Source organism: Manis pentadactyla, chromosome X (assembly GCF_030020395.1).
Source record: "Manis pentadactyla isolate mManPen7 chromosome X, mManPen7.hap1, whole genome shotgun sequence".
NCBI classification, from domain to species: Eukaryota; Metazoa; Chordata; class Mammalia; order Pholidota; family Manidae; genus Manis; species Manis pentadactyla.
Genome location: NC_080038.1, coordinates 118,301,362 through 118,316,269, shown reverse-complemented (window position 1 = coordinate 118,316,269; position 14,908 = coordinate 118,301,362). Strand labels below are relative to the sequence as shown.

The 14,908-nt window shown below is 37.4% G+C and overlaps 1 pseudogene; it reads left to right on the top strand.

Annotated features, from left to right (window-relative positions):
* Positions 1 to 12,352: 12,352 nt before the first annotated feature.
* On the top strand, positions 12,353 to 12,692 carry LOC118925252 (histone H2A-Bbd type 2/3-like; annotated as a pseudogene).
* The last annotated feature ends 2,216 nt before the right edge of the window (positions 12,693 to 14,908 follow it).

Here is a 14,908-nt window from a genome sequence, read left to right as displayed (position 1 = left end):
TGGGTGGGAAGGGAGGAATAAGGGCAGGGAAAAAGAAAGGGGGCATTACGATTAGCATGTATAATGTGGGGGGGGCACAGGGAGGGCTGTACAACACAGAGAAGACAAGTAGTGATTCTATAGCATCTTACTAAGCTGATGGACAGTGACTGTAATGGGGTATGTGGTGGGGACTTGATAATAGGGAGGAATGTAGTAACCACAGTGTTGCTCATGTGATTGTATATCAATGGTACCTTAATAAAAAAAAGAATACCCTGCTATAGGAGGGGGTTTAATGATGGATAATAGCATCATTATAAAAATATCCCATCCGTGAATTCTTTACAGGTTATAAATCTCTTTCACATATTTCCTCCTAAACCAAAACTTGCCAAGCTGGCCTATCTTCACTTTAAGGAAGGATTTAACCCAAAAGAATAACTATGGATATTTCAGGACATAAGGCAAAGGAAAGAGGAGTTTATTAAAACAAGGATGCATGGATATAAATGGATATACTTGGTTTATTTTCTTTTAAGATCTTAGAAGTAGCAGAGACTGATTATATTCTTTCAAATATTTGAGCTAGTTTGGCAACATTAGAATTTTGAATGAATGTGACACTTACATGACTAAGTAATCGTGTGTTGGCTTGGCCTGAATAACTTTTAATACAGGCCCATCATGCATTTTTATAATCAGCAATCACGACGTTGAAAACTGAGCTTTCCTGTTGCACAAAGGATGGTTTGAAGTTTGCCCACTACCTATATGACTGTTTTATTTTCTCTCTGTGTGTGTAAGAGAGAGACATAGAAAGGGAAAGAAGGAGGAAGGAAGGGAGGGAAGGAGAGACTGAAGGAGAAGGAGAAATCTCATGTGCTGAGAAAATGGAGAAAGAGGAGAAGGGAGAATTCATTCAGGATAGAACTGTATCATAATTGGTTCTGCAAAATCATTTGAGTTAAATGCAGTAAAATCAGATCTAAACTGGGATTTAAAAAACCTACTATTATCTCATCTGTTATTCTGAAAACCCTCAAAAAGCTGATGCTAGCTGTCATCTAGAGGGCAATTTTATTCAAGCCAGCTGGTTTTTCCTAACAGCACCTGCAAAATTAGACTAAATTAACTAAAAGACTATCTCAAATTGTTAGCACAGCCCACAGGGACTCAACAGTGGTATGGGATGGTTTCAGTGACCAAAATAAAGGTAAAATATGATCAAACCATCTAACTTCAATTAATTTCACCTTTCATAATGGTCACCAAAGGCCAAATGAAAGGTTCTATGGTTTAGTGAATGTTTCCATCACTTCTGAGATCTTACCATCAGAAGCAAGTAATACTGCACCATACTTGCTGTGTAATGAATATAAAGAAAGCAAAATGTGTATTTTGAGTTTGAGGACTAAATTGAAACCAATTTTTTTAAATGGAAATTATTCAAAAGGTGTATCATGAAATGTAAGACTCAGTTAAAGAACTTGGACCAAAATGGGCACAGGATTCAAATTACTTCCAGGGATCAAGCTTACCAACAGTCTTTTCAGAGTGGGCCAATGGATGTCATCAGAGAGGTTATTTACTATTCTATTCTTTTAATAAGGATAACTTACATCATGTCGATCATATGCAAAATGAAATGCTATGCAAATACAGCTTCAAGTCCTTGCCATCAAACCTGATGTCCACTATTAACTTCTCCAGGACAAATATTATTCACTAGAAAGCCCGATGGAATGGATCTTCTGCCTCTGTCCTTGTGCTAATGGAGACCGAAAGTCCCCAGGACAGAGAGAGACAGAGAAAGGAATTTAGCTTGTGTTTCAAGCTCACCACTTGGCTAGAGTAAATCAGGGCATCTTAACTATTAGTTGCACCAGCATTGCACATGGAGGAGGAAATGAAAACAAGGGGTGATAAAATATACATATAAAAAGAGCCATGACAAACCCTCCAAGTTACTAAGCATCACTTCAGTGCCAAGGAATTTGCTATTTCTTGAAGTAGTCTCCTGTAAGGCTCTGATTCTTAAAAATTCTTCCTCATCTTGTACTGAGTTGTCCTCTTATAGCTTCACCCATTGGCCCTATTTCTACCCTTCTGTGGTTATCCAGAATAAATCTTGCCTCTTCCACCTCAGTCCTACAGATATTTCAGTCAATTTTCCTCTTCCTTTTCTCCAACCCTTTTCTTCTTTGGGCTTTCTTCAGTCATTGCTCAGCATCTTTAGAATTGTTCTTCCTTTTGCCTATAATCCATGTTTTCCTAGATCTCTGCAATGGCTTATTTCTTCACATTGTTCAGGTTTCATTTCAAATGCCATCTACTCATAGAGACTCTTTGGCCATTCCATTTGAAGTAGCACCCTCTGAGTTTGTTATTTGTGGTTTTTTAAAAATTTTGAAATATTGATGTGTACAAAATAATATATATGAACTATATGTAAGGCATAAAGATGCAAAATAAAACAAAAATGCATGTCACCATCATTTATTTTAAGAGAGAGTATTACCAATAAGTTTGAAGATGCCTTTGGCCCATCCCCTCCCACATTAAAATAACCACTATCCTAAAACATATTGATATATGATTTTATCTTCCTTTACAGTTTCACTAAGTTTATATGGAGCCTGAAAATTTGTATTTCCAGTTTTACATGTTTTAATTTATATAAATGGAATCATACCATTTGCATTCTTAAGACTCTTTTTACCATACATATTTGTGAGATTCATTCATGCTCCTATGTATAGTCATAGTTGATTATTTTCCACAACTGTATAGTTTTTCCTTGTGCGAATATATTTTATTTACTATTCTCCAGTCAATGGGTAAGTGGATTATTTCCAGATGTTTGCTATTAAAAACAATGCTGTTGCACAGAGGATTTATAAATCAGACTATTCAATATAATACTATAATGATCAATACAGGTCGTGATACATTTGTCAAATCTTGTACAGAATTTACACCAAGAGTGAACTCCAATATTAACTCTGGACCTTAGGTGATAATGATGTGTCAATGTAGTTTCATTGATTGTAGAAATACTCTGTTGGAGCAGGTGGTATATGAGAACTCTTTGTACTTTGTGCTCAATTTTGCTGTGAGTCTAAAACTGCTCTGAAAATACTCCATTTTAAAAATACTGCTATTATGAACATCCATGCATTCATTTGACAAAGAGTTGCTGAGTACTTCCTAGAACCAGGAACTAATCTAGGTTAATGGATTCCAGTAGTAAACCAGCAGTCAAGCATGTTTGGCTTCATGGAGTTTATATTACAGTGGAGGGAGACAGATAATAAACAGGTAAAATATTCAGCATACTAGATGATGCTAAGTGCTACAAACAAAAAACAGAGCAGAAAAAGGGGTTAGGGAATATTGGTAGGGTATAATTTTTAAATAGAATGCTCAAAGTAAGGCTCATTGAGAAGGTGATATTTGAGTAAAGCTCTAAATAGATGAGAGAGCAAGACATTCTGTTCTGTGTGAAGACTGTGTCAGAGATAACAACCAACACACAAGCCCCAAGATGGGGCATTTTTGGAGTTTTAAACAAACAGCAAAGAAAATTATGAGATTGGAGCTGAGTGAGGAAGGAAGGAAGTAAAAAGATATGAAGTCAGATAGGTAATGACAAGGTGGGGCAGAAAAATTCTATAGAACTTTCTAGGCAACTGTTAGAATTCGGGCTTTTTTCTAGGAAAGATGAAAAAGTACTGAACATGTATGTCTAGAGTATATAGTGATACCACTTCTGAATCATACATTAGGCATATGTTCAATTCATTAATAAATGGAAAATTATTTTCAAATACAACCATATAAATACTCTCCCACTAGCAGTTATGAAGGATCCTCATAGTTCCACACTTTTCAAACATTTGATGTTCTCAGGCTTTAAAATACTTGGACAATATGATAGACTTAAAATATTAGCTCACTGAGGTTATTTTTATTTCCATGATGACTGATGAGATCAAACTTTTTGTTTTTATCCATAAAATAATTTTATTTCAACTCTTCACATCCATCATCAACCTCAGTGCTTTTTACCAAAACTAGAGCTACTTTTTAAATAACACTACATTTCTTCTATTTAAGTTAAGATACAGATATTTTCAATTTGAACATGATGCTCTCACAGGAAATTTTATCCTAAAACTAAAGTAACCTTTTAATTTTTTTTATTTCCACAAAATAATCAATTTCAGTATTTATAAGACTTTTGAAAAAAGAGGGATAATTTACATTCAGTAAAAAGTACGAACCTTAAGTCATTCCTCCCACATGCATACAGTTGTGTAACCCAGATGATCCCTATCTAGACATAAAACAATCTATTGCTTCAGAGCTTCCTTTTGTTCTTTCTTAGTCCCCATCCAATTCCCTCATCCCAGATCAGCAATAACCACCAGACTGAATTCTATCATAGTAGATCAGTTTTCCTATTGTAGAACTTAATATAAATAAAACCATACAATCTATATGCTCTCTTGTGTCAGAACTTTTTACCCAGCATTTTCTGGAGATTCATCCATATTGTAGCAAGTATCAGTAGTACTTTCTTTTTTAATACTGAGTAGTATTCCACTGTATGAATATACAGTTTGTTGATTCTCCCATTGATGTACGTCTGGATTATTTCTGACTTCGTGTCTTTATTAATTAATCTGCTATGAACATTCCTGAACAAAGTGTGCTGTGGACAGTCTCTTCATGTCTCTTGGAGAAATAACTAGAAGTATAATTGCTGGGTCAAAGAGTAGAATCTGACAATTTTCCAAAGTAGTCTTATCATTTTACATTCTTCCCAGCAAAATTTGGAGCTCCAATTGCTCCAAAACCTTGACAACATTTTATAGTGTCCATCTTTTTCATTTTATCTTTCTTAATGGGTGGTTTCCATTGTGAAGTGGTATCTCATTGTGGTCTGTTCATATTTTTATTCAACAATTATGCTTCCTATTCTGAAATGTCTCTTCATATGCATATTTCTACTGAGAAGTTTATCTTTCTCTTTTCAATTCTGGGTAATTATTTATATTTTCTGGCTTCTGATCATTTGTCTTTTAAATGTGTTGCAATTATCACCTCCTGTTTTTGGCTTTTTATTTTCATAATGTCTTTTGATGATCAAAGTTCTAATTTTACTGTCACCAAATTTACCAATCTTTCCCTTGATGATTTGCACATTTTAAATTCAGCTCTTTAGGTTCCATGAAAATCTCATTTGGATTATTAGAAATGATAAGTTAGGAAAGAATTGACATATTTACAAAACTTAGTTTTTCTCTCCACGAATAAGATAAACCTCTTGACTTAATGGCTTACATAAATTTTTTTAATATTCTCCATTACACATTTTTACATAGATTCATTACAACTTTCAAAAACTTTTTATCAGGGAAGGTGAAAAAGATGGCAATGTGAGAAGTGAGGCAGAAACCTACTCCCAAAACCACATATAACACAAAAAATACAGCTAACACAACTAATCCTGAAAGAGCAACCAGGAAGATGACCTACATCTGGGGAAAAGAGGCCTCATGGAAAAGGGCAAAGTAGCAAAGCCATGATCTGGCAGGACCCAAGCACTCACACCACCCCAGCTCACTGGCAGAAGGAAGAGAAATGGAGATGAGAGGGAGTAGAAGCCCAGTACTGCTAAACACCCACCCCTGGAGATCTTCTCTGGGGCATGAACCCACATTATATGGTGCTCTGGAGATTAGTTGGGTTGGAAAGCAAAGACAGGAAGAGTAGTCAGAGAAAGTGAGATTCCAGCCACTTGTGGAGAACAGGTATTCACAACTGACTGCTCTGGGACAAAAGAAAGGTGGGGACTTTGAAAGAATTCCCAACAGAGAGAGGGCTGTTAAAGGGGCAAGGATTACACAGAGCTTGCTGCTCGGGAGAAAGAACAGGTGGACAAAATCTTCCCAGCACACTCAGTCCAGCAGACTGGGAACTTTAAGGAGCTTCAGGTGCTCCATCCTTCTGGCTGACAACAAAGCACTGAGGCCCCCCACCGTGATACTCAGCCTGCCACTACTTCATCCTGGGTGGCACTAATTTGCAAAACTGCTGCCCATGCCATCACACCAGGCCAGCCAGAAGTCAGCCCCACCTATCGCAACTACAAGGGTGTAATGCAGAGGCTCCTCCCTGCATGCTTGGCCCACTGGCCCTGGCAGCGGAAGAAGGTACTGTAGCCAGGAAGCAGGAAAGAGTTCCTTTTTTCTGAAAGTCACCAGCACCACTTGTCTGTGACCCACACGATCAATCTAGGTGATTGGCAGCTCCAGAGAGTAGAGCTTCTGGGCACTAAAGGCAGCCACCTACACAAAGATATTATTCCATAGTAATCATTAGAAATGTGAAATGGCAAAAGCATTTATACAAACCCAAATCCCTCAAACACCAGAAACTGGGCTAAGTGAAACAGAAATCACCAATCTTCATAATAAAGATTTCAAAATAAAAATCATAAACATGCTCACAGAGCTACAGAAAAATATTCAATACCTCAGGGAGGACTTCAAGGAAGAGAGAGAAACTTTGAAAAATACAGTATCTGAAATGAAACATTCAATGGAGGAATTTAAAAGCAGATTAGACAAGGTAGAATTTAGAGAACAGGAATACAAAGAAGCTGAAGAACAGAGAAAAAAAGGATGTCGAGGAATGAAAGAATAATAAGACAGATGGGTGACCAATCCAAACAGAACAATATTTGCATTATAGGGGTACCAGAAGAAGAAGAGAGAGAAAAAGGATAGAAAGTGTCATTGAGGAGGTAATTGCTGAGAACTTCCCCAGTCTGGGGAAGGATATAGTCTCTCAGGCCATGGAGGGGCACAGGTCTCCCAACACAAGGGACCTAAGGAAGACAACATCAGGACATATAGTAATTAAAATGGCAAAGATCAAGGATAAAGACAGACTACTGTAAACAGCCAGAGAGAGAAATAAGATCACATACAAAGGTAAGCCCATCAGGCTATCATCAGATTTCTCAGCAGAAACTTTACAAACCAGAAGGGAATGGTTGATATATTTAATGCAATGAAACAGAAGGGCCTCAAAACACAAATAATATACCCAGAAAGATTGTCACTTAAATATGAAGAAGGGATTAAACTACAACCACATAAACAAAAGTTGAGAGAATTTTCCTCCCACAAACCATCTCTATAGTGTATTTTGGAGGGACTGCTCTAGATGGAAGTGTTCCTAAGGCTAAATAATGGTAACTAGAAAAAATGAAACTACAGTAAAAGAAGTAGACCAATTAATTATTAAGCAAATGCAAAATTAAATCAACTACCCACAAGGTCAGTCAAAGGGATACATAAAGAGTACAGAATATGGCACCTAATATATAAAGAGTGGAGGAGGAAGAAAAAGAAGAGAGAAAAAAAAACCTTTAGAATGTGTTTGAAATAGCATAAAAAGCAAGTTAAGTTAGACTGTTAGATTATAAAGAAGCTGCCCTTGAACTTTGGTAACCATGAATCCAAAGCCTGCAATGGCAATAAGTACCTATCAATAATCAGTCTAAATGTAAATAACTGAATGTACCAATCAAAAGACATAGAGTTATAGAATGGATAAAACAACAAGACTCATCTATATGCCTACAAAAGACTCACTTCAAACCCAAAGACATACAGAGACTGAAAGTAAAGGGATGGAAAAAGATATGTCATGCAAATAATAGGGAGAAAAAAGCAGGAGTTGTAGTACTTGTATCAGTCAAAATGGACTTTAAAACAAAGAAAGTAACAAGAGACAAAGAAGGACATTACATAATGATAAAGGGGTCAGTCCAAAAAGAGGATATAAGCATTATAAATATCTATGCACCCAACATAAGAGCACCTAAATATGTGAAACAAATACCAACAGAATTAAAAGGGGAAATAGAATGCAATGCATTCATTTTAGGAGACTTCAACACACCACTCACATCAAAAGACAGATCAATCAGACAAAAAGTAGTAAGGAGACAGAGGCACTGAGCAACACATTAGAACAGTTGGACCTAATAGACATCTACAGAAGACTACATCCAAAAGCAGAAGGATACATATTCTTCTCTAGTGCACATGGAACATTTTCAAGAATAGATCATATATTAGTCTACAAAAAGAGCCTCAGTAAATTCAAAAAGATTGAAATTGTACCAAACAGCTTCTCATACCACAAAGGTGTGAAACTGGAAATAAATTATGCAAAGAAAATGAAAAAGCCCACAAACATACAGAGGCTTAACAACATGCTCCTAAACAATCAATGCATCAATGACCCAATAAAAACAGAGATCAAACAATATATGGAGACAAATGACAAGAATAATTCAATGCCACAAAATCTTTGGGACACAACAAAGGCCATGCTAAGAGGGAAGTATATTGCAATACCGGCTTACCTCAGGAAAGAGCAATAACATATGAACAGTCTGAACTCAGAGTTAACAAAACTAGAAAAAGGACAAATAAGGCCCAAAATCAGTAGAAGGGAGCATATAATAAAGAGCATAAATAGAGAACATAAATAAATAAAATCGAGAAGAATAAAACAATAGAGAATCAATGAAAGCAGGAGCTCATTCACTGAGAAAATAAATAAAATAGATAAATCCCTAAGCAGACTTATCAAGAAAAAAAGAGTGTACACACATAAACAGAATCAGAAACAAGAAAAGAAAAATCAATACGGACACCAGAGAAATACAAAGATTTATTAGAGAATACTATGAAAAATTATATGCTAACAAATTGGATAACCTAAAAGAAATGACAACTTTCTAGAAAAATACAACCTTCCAAGGCTGACCCAGCAAAAGAAAGCAGAAAATCTTACCAGCAATGAAATTGAATTGGTAATCAAAAAATACCTAAGAACAAAATATCTGGACCAGATGGCTTCACCAGAATTTTTTCAAACGTTTAGTAAAGACCTAATACCCATCCTCCTTAGAGTTTTCCAAAAAGTAGAAGAGGAGGGAATACTTCCAAACTCTTATACCAAAACCAGGCAAAGACATCACAAAAAAAGAAAACTACAGACCAATATCCTTGATGAACATAGATGCAAAAATACTCAACAAAATATTAGCAAACTAAATTCAAAAATATATCAAAAGGATCATACACCATGATCAAGTGGGATTCATCTCAGGGATGCAAGGATGGTACAACATTGGAAAATCCATCAACATCAGCAATCACATCAACAAAAGGAAGGAAAAAAATACATGATCATCTCCATAAATGCTGAAAAAGCATTCGACAAAATTCAACATCCTTTCATGATAAAAATTGAACAAAATGGGTAGAGAGTGCAAGTACCTCAACATAATAAAGGTCATATATGAAAAACACACAGCTAAAAACATACTTAACAGTGAAAAGCTTTCTGATACAGAGCCTCTAAAACTGGAAATAAGACAAGGATGCCTGCTTTTACCATTTTTATTCAACAGAGTACTGGAGGTCCTAGTCATGGCAATCAAACAACACAAAGAAATAAAGGTCATCCAGATTGGTAAGGAAGATGTTAAAGTGACACTTTTTGTAGATGACATGGTAATGTACATAAAAGACCCTAAAGAATCCACTCCAAAATTACTAGAACTAATACCTGAATTCAGCAAAGTTACAAATTTAATACACAGAAATCCACTGCATTCCTATACACTAATGATGAACTAGCACAAAGAGAAATCAGGAAAACAATTACATTTACAATTGCATCACAAAGAATAAAATACCTAGGAATAAACCTAACCAAGGAACTGAAAGACCTATACCCTGAAAACTACAAGACACTCTTAAAGAGAAATTAAAGAGGATACTAACAAATGGAAACTCATCCCATGATCTTAGCTAGGAAGATTTAATATTGTCAAAATGCCCATCCTACCTAAAGCAATCTACAAATTCAGTGCAATCCCTATCAAAATGCCAACAGCATTCTTCAACAGACTGGAACAAATACGTCTAAAATTCTTACAAAACCGCAAAAGATGCCAAACAGCCAAAGCAATCCTGAGAAGGAAGAATAAAGCAGGGGGGATTATGCTCCCTGACTTCAAGCTCTACTACAAAGCCACAGTAATCAAGACAATTTGCTACTAACACAAGAACAGACCAAGACCAGTGGAACAGAATAGACAGTCCAGATATTAATCCAAAAAATATATGGTCAATTAATATATGATAAAGGAGCCATAGATATACAATGGGGAAATGACAGCCTCCTAAACAGCTGGTGTTGGCAAAACTGGACAGCTACATGCAAGAGAATGAAACTGGATCATTGTCTAACTCCAGGTTGGCAAAACTGGACAGCTACATGTAAGAGAATGAAACTGGATCATTGTCTAACCCCATACACAATAGTAAATTCAAAATGGATCAAAGACCTGAATGTAAGTTATGAAACCATAAAACTCTTAGAAAAAAACATAGGCAAAAATCTCTTGGACATAAACATGAGTGACTTCTTCATGAACATATCTCCCCAGGCAAGGGAAACAAAAGCAAAAATGAACAAGTGATACTATATCAAGCTGAAAAGTTTCTGTACAGCAAAGGATACCATCAACAGAACAAAAAGGCATCCTACAGTATGGGAGAATATATTCAAAATGACATATCCGATAAAGGGTTGACATCCAAAATATATAAAGAGCTCATGTGCCTCAACACCCAAAAAGCAAATAATCCAATTAAAAAATGGGCACAGGATCTGAACAGACACTTCTCCAAAGAAGAAATTCAGATGGCCAACAGACACATGAAAAGATGCTCCACATCGCTAATCATCAGAGAAATGCAAACTAAAGCCACAGTGAGATATCACCTCACACCAGTAAGGATGGCCACCATCCAAAAGACAAACAACAAATGCTCGCAAGGATGTGGAGAAAGAGGAACCCTCCTACACTGCTGGTGGGAATGTAAATTAGTTCAACCATTGTGGAAAGCAGTATGGAGGTTCCTCAAAAAACTCAAAATAGAAATACCATTTGACCCAGGAATTCCAGTCCTAGGAATTTACCCTAAGAATGCAGCAGACCAGTTTTAAAAAGACATATGCACCCCTATGTTTATCGCAGCACTATTTACAATAGCCAAGAAATGGAAGCAACCTAAGTGTCCATCAGCAGATGAATAAAGAAGATATGGTACATATACACAATGGAATATTACTCAGTCATAAGAAGAAAACAAATCCTACCATTTGCAACAACATGGATGGAGCTAGAGGATATTATGCTCAGTGAAATAAGCCAGGCAGTGAAAGACAAGTATAAAATGATTTCACTCATCTGTGGAATATAAGAACAAAGAAATAACTGAAGGTCAAAACAGCTGCAGGCTCACAGAACCCAAGAATGGACTAACAGTTACCAAAGGGAAAGGGACTGGGGAAGATGGGTGGGAAGGGAGGGATAAGGGGGAAAAAGGGCCATTACTATTAGCAGACATAATGTGGGGAGGGGCCATGGGGAGGGCTGTACTACACAGAGAAGACAAGTAGTGATTCTATAGCCTCTTACTACACTGATGGACAGTGACTGTAAAGGTGTATGTGGGGGGGACTTGATGATGGGGGAAGTCTAGTAAACATAATGTTGCTCATGTAATTATAGATTAATAATATCAAAATAAAATAATAAAAAGAAAAATCTAACTAAATAAATAAATAGGCCTCTGTCCACTGGGACTGAGTTGCCTCATTCATCCATTATAGGTGAACCTTTTATGAAGATATCATTGTGACAGCTAGTAGGACAGAGAGCTAAAACTACCAACCTTACAAAACAGTTTATATGAATTATTTTATGCCTGCTTGCTAATAAATTCTTACCTTAACTATAAAAAACATCATGTTGTATATCGTTAACTCATACAGTGATGTACATCAGTTATTTCTCAATAAAATTGGGAATCAAAGACAGACAGTAACAAGTATTGGCAAGGATGTGGAGTTCCCTCAGAGAGAGGTGTCAGGGGGCAGGGTGACAGGCTCATGCCTGCACCTTACCCTTGCAGGCCCAGGCCCACTAGGGGCCAATGCGAGAGCAGTGACCTCCTGGAGGTACATCACAAAGCATGCTCCTCGACCAATGAGGGAAAGAGGGGCCAGTCCATGGTCGCTAGGATACGGAGTAGCATCCTGAGTATCTGCTGTCTTGAGAGGTTGGGGCCAACCGGCGCACTGTACGGCATCGCACCGCACCTCGTCGCAGCACATCCCACCACATAAGACCGCACCTCAACAGACCACACCCCTCCACACCGCAAAGCTAGGCTGGTTGGAGAAAATGCACCCAACGCCCAACATGCCATGGCATAGGAGCCCTCGAGCGTCATCTGGTGGCGAGAGGATGACCCACTCTCACACTGACCGAGCAGAGCTGCTGTTCTCCATGAGCCATGTGGAACACATCCTGAGGGAAGGCCATACAGCCAGCACATGAGCCCTTCCATGCCAGTCTTCCTAGCAGCTGTAATCCAGTACCTGACGGCTAAGGTCTTGGAGCTGGCGGGCAACGAGGCCCAGACACAGGCAGTAGGCACATCACACCAGAGATCATGGACATAGTGCTCCACAGCAACACACTGCTCAGCAGCCTTTTCAGAGAGACTACCTTCTCACACGTGGCCCCGGCCAGGCAGTAGCTTGCTCAACACGACCTGGGTCCCCAGGCCTGTGCTGACAGGCGCCAGGTCCGCTCACAGCCAGCACAGTCCCAGACTGGCTGGTGCCTTGGGCAAAGTCACTGACATTCAATAAAGTGCTTTAAGGAAAATAAAAAAATATATTTTAAAAAGTAATATATGTTCCATGTTCATTTTGATGTTGTTAAGTTAAATGTTATTTAGTATTGTTAAGATGGCAATATTTCCCAGATTGATCTACAAGTTCAATGTAATCTCTACCAAACTTCCAGCTGGCTTCTTTGCAGAAATTGCTAGCTTATCCTAAAATTTATATGGAAGCACAAGAGACCCAGAATAGCTAGAACGATGATGAAAGAGAAGAACAAAAGTTAAAGTCTCACACCTCCTGATTTCAAAACTCATTCCAAAGCTACAGTAGTTCAGGCAGTGTGATATTGGCATAAGGATGGACTTAGAGATCAATGGAATAGAATTGAGAGCCTGGAAATAAATCCATACATTTGTGGTCCATTGGTTTTCAACAAGAGTGTCAAGACCATTTAGGGGGCAAAAGATGGTCTTTCCAACAAATGATGCTGGGATAACTGGATATCCACATGCAAACAGAAGAATCTGGACCCTTGCCTTATGCACATAATAATAAAAACATACTGACATAGTTAACAAAAAATTAACTCAAAATGGATCAAAGATCTACACATAAGAGCTAAAACTGTAAAAATCTTAGGAGTACACATAGGTATAAATCTTGTGACTTTGGACTAGGCAATGGTTTCTTATCTATCACACCAAAACCACAAAAAAACAAACAAACCAAAAGATAAATTGCAGATCATTAAAATGAAAAACGTCTGTGCTTCAGAGGACACCATCAGGAAATAGAAAAGACACCACAGAGAATGGGAGAAAATATTTAGAAATCACCTATTTGTTATATGACTTAGATCCAGAAGATATAAAGAACACCTACAACTCAATAATACAAGGACAAATAGCCCAATTAAAAAATGGCAAGGAATCTGAATAGATATTTTTCCAAAAAGATGTACAAATAGTCAATAAGCACATAGAGAGATGCTCAACATATTTATCTACCAGAGAAATGCAAATCAAAACTAAAATGAGATATCACTTTTGGTGTGACCCAATAGGATGGAAGTAACCAAGAAAGCAGATCTCACAGACAAAGAGATCAGAATTATGGTTACCAGAGGTCGGGGCAGGGTGGGGCTGAGGGTAGGAAAAACTGAAGGCAGGTGGTAAAAAGGTACACACTTCCTGTTACATTAAATCAGTACTAGGGATGAAATGTACAACATGCTGACTATAAGTTAACACTGCTGTATGATACACACAAAAGTTGTTAAAAGTATATCCTGAGAGTTCTTCTCACAGGGAAAGAGTTTTTTTTTTCCTTTTACCGTATCTATATGGAATGATTGATATTAACTACACCTAATGCAGTAATCATTTCCACAATATACGTAAATCAAACCATCATGTTGGAGAGAGAGGCTCAAGATGGCAGCGTGAATGGGGCAGCAGAAATAATAACTTAATAAGAGAGTTAAGTTAGATGGTTAGATAGTAAAGAAGCTACCCTTGAACCTTTGGTAACCACCAATCCAGAGCCTGCAATGTCAATAGGTACATATCTTTCGACAAGCACCATAATATAAATGGACTGAATGCACCAATCAAAAGATGCAGAGTAACAGAATGGCAAAACACCCATCTACATGCTGCCTACAAGAGACTCACCTCAAACCCAAAGACACACACAGACTAAAAGTGAAGGGATGGAAAAGGATATTTCATGCAAAAAATAGGAAGAAAAAAGCAGGTGTTGCAGTACTTGCATCAGAAAAAATAGACTTCAAAACAAAAAAAGTAACAAGATAAAGAAGGACAGTACATAATGATAAAGGGGGCAGTCCAACAAGAGGATATAACCATTATAAAACATATATGCACCCAATACAGAAGCACCAACATATGTGAAACAAATACTAACAGAATTAAAGGAGGAAATAGAATGCAATCCATTCATTCTAGGAGACATCAACACACCACTCACTCCAAAGGACAGATCCACCAGACAGAAAATAAGTAAGGACACAGAGGCACTGAACAACACACTAGAACAGATGGACCTAACAGACATCTACAGAACTCTATATCCAAAAGCAGCAGGATACATATTCTTCTCAAGT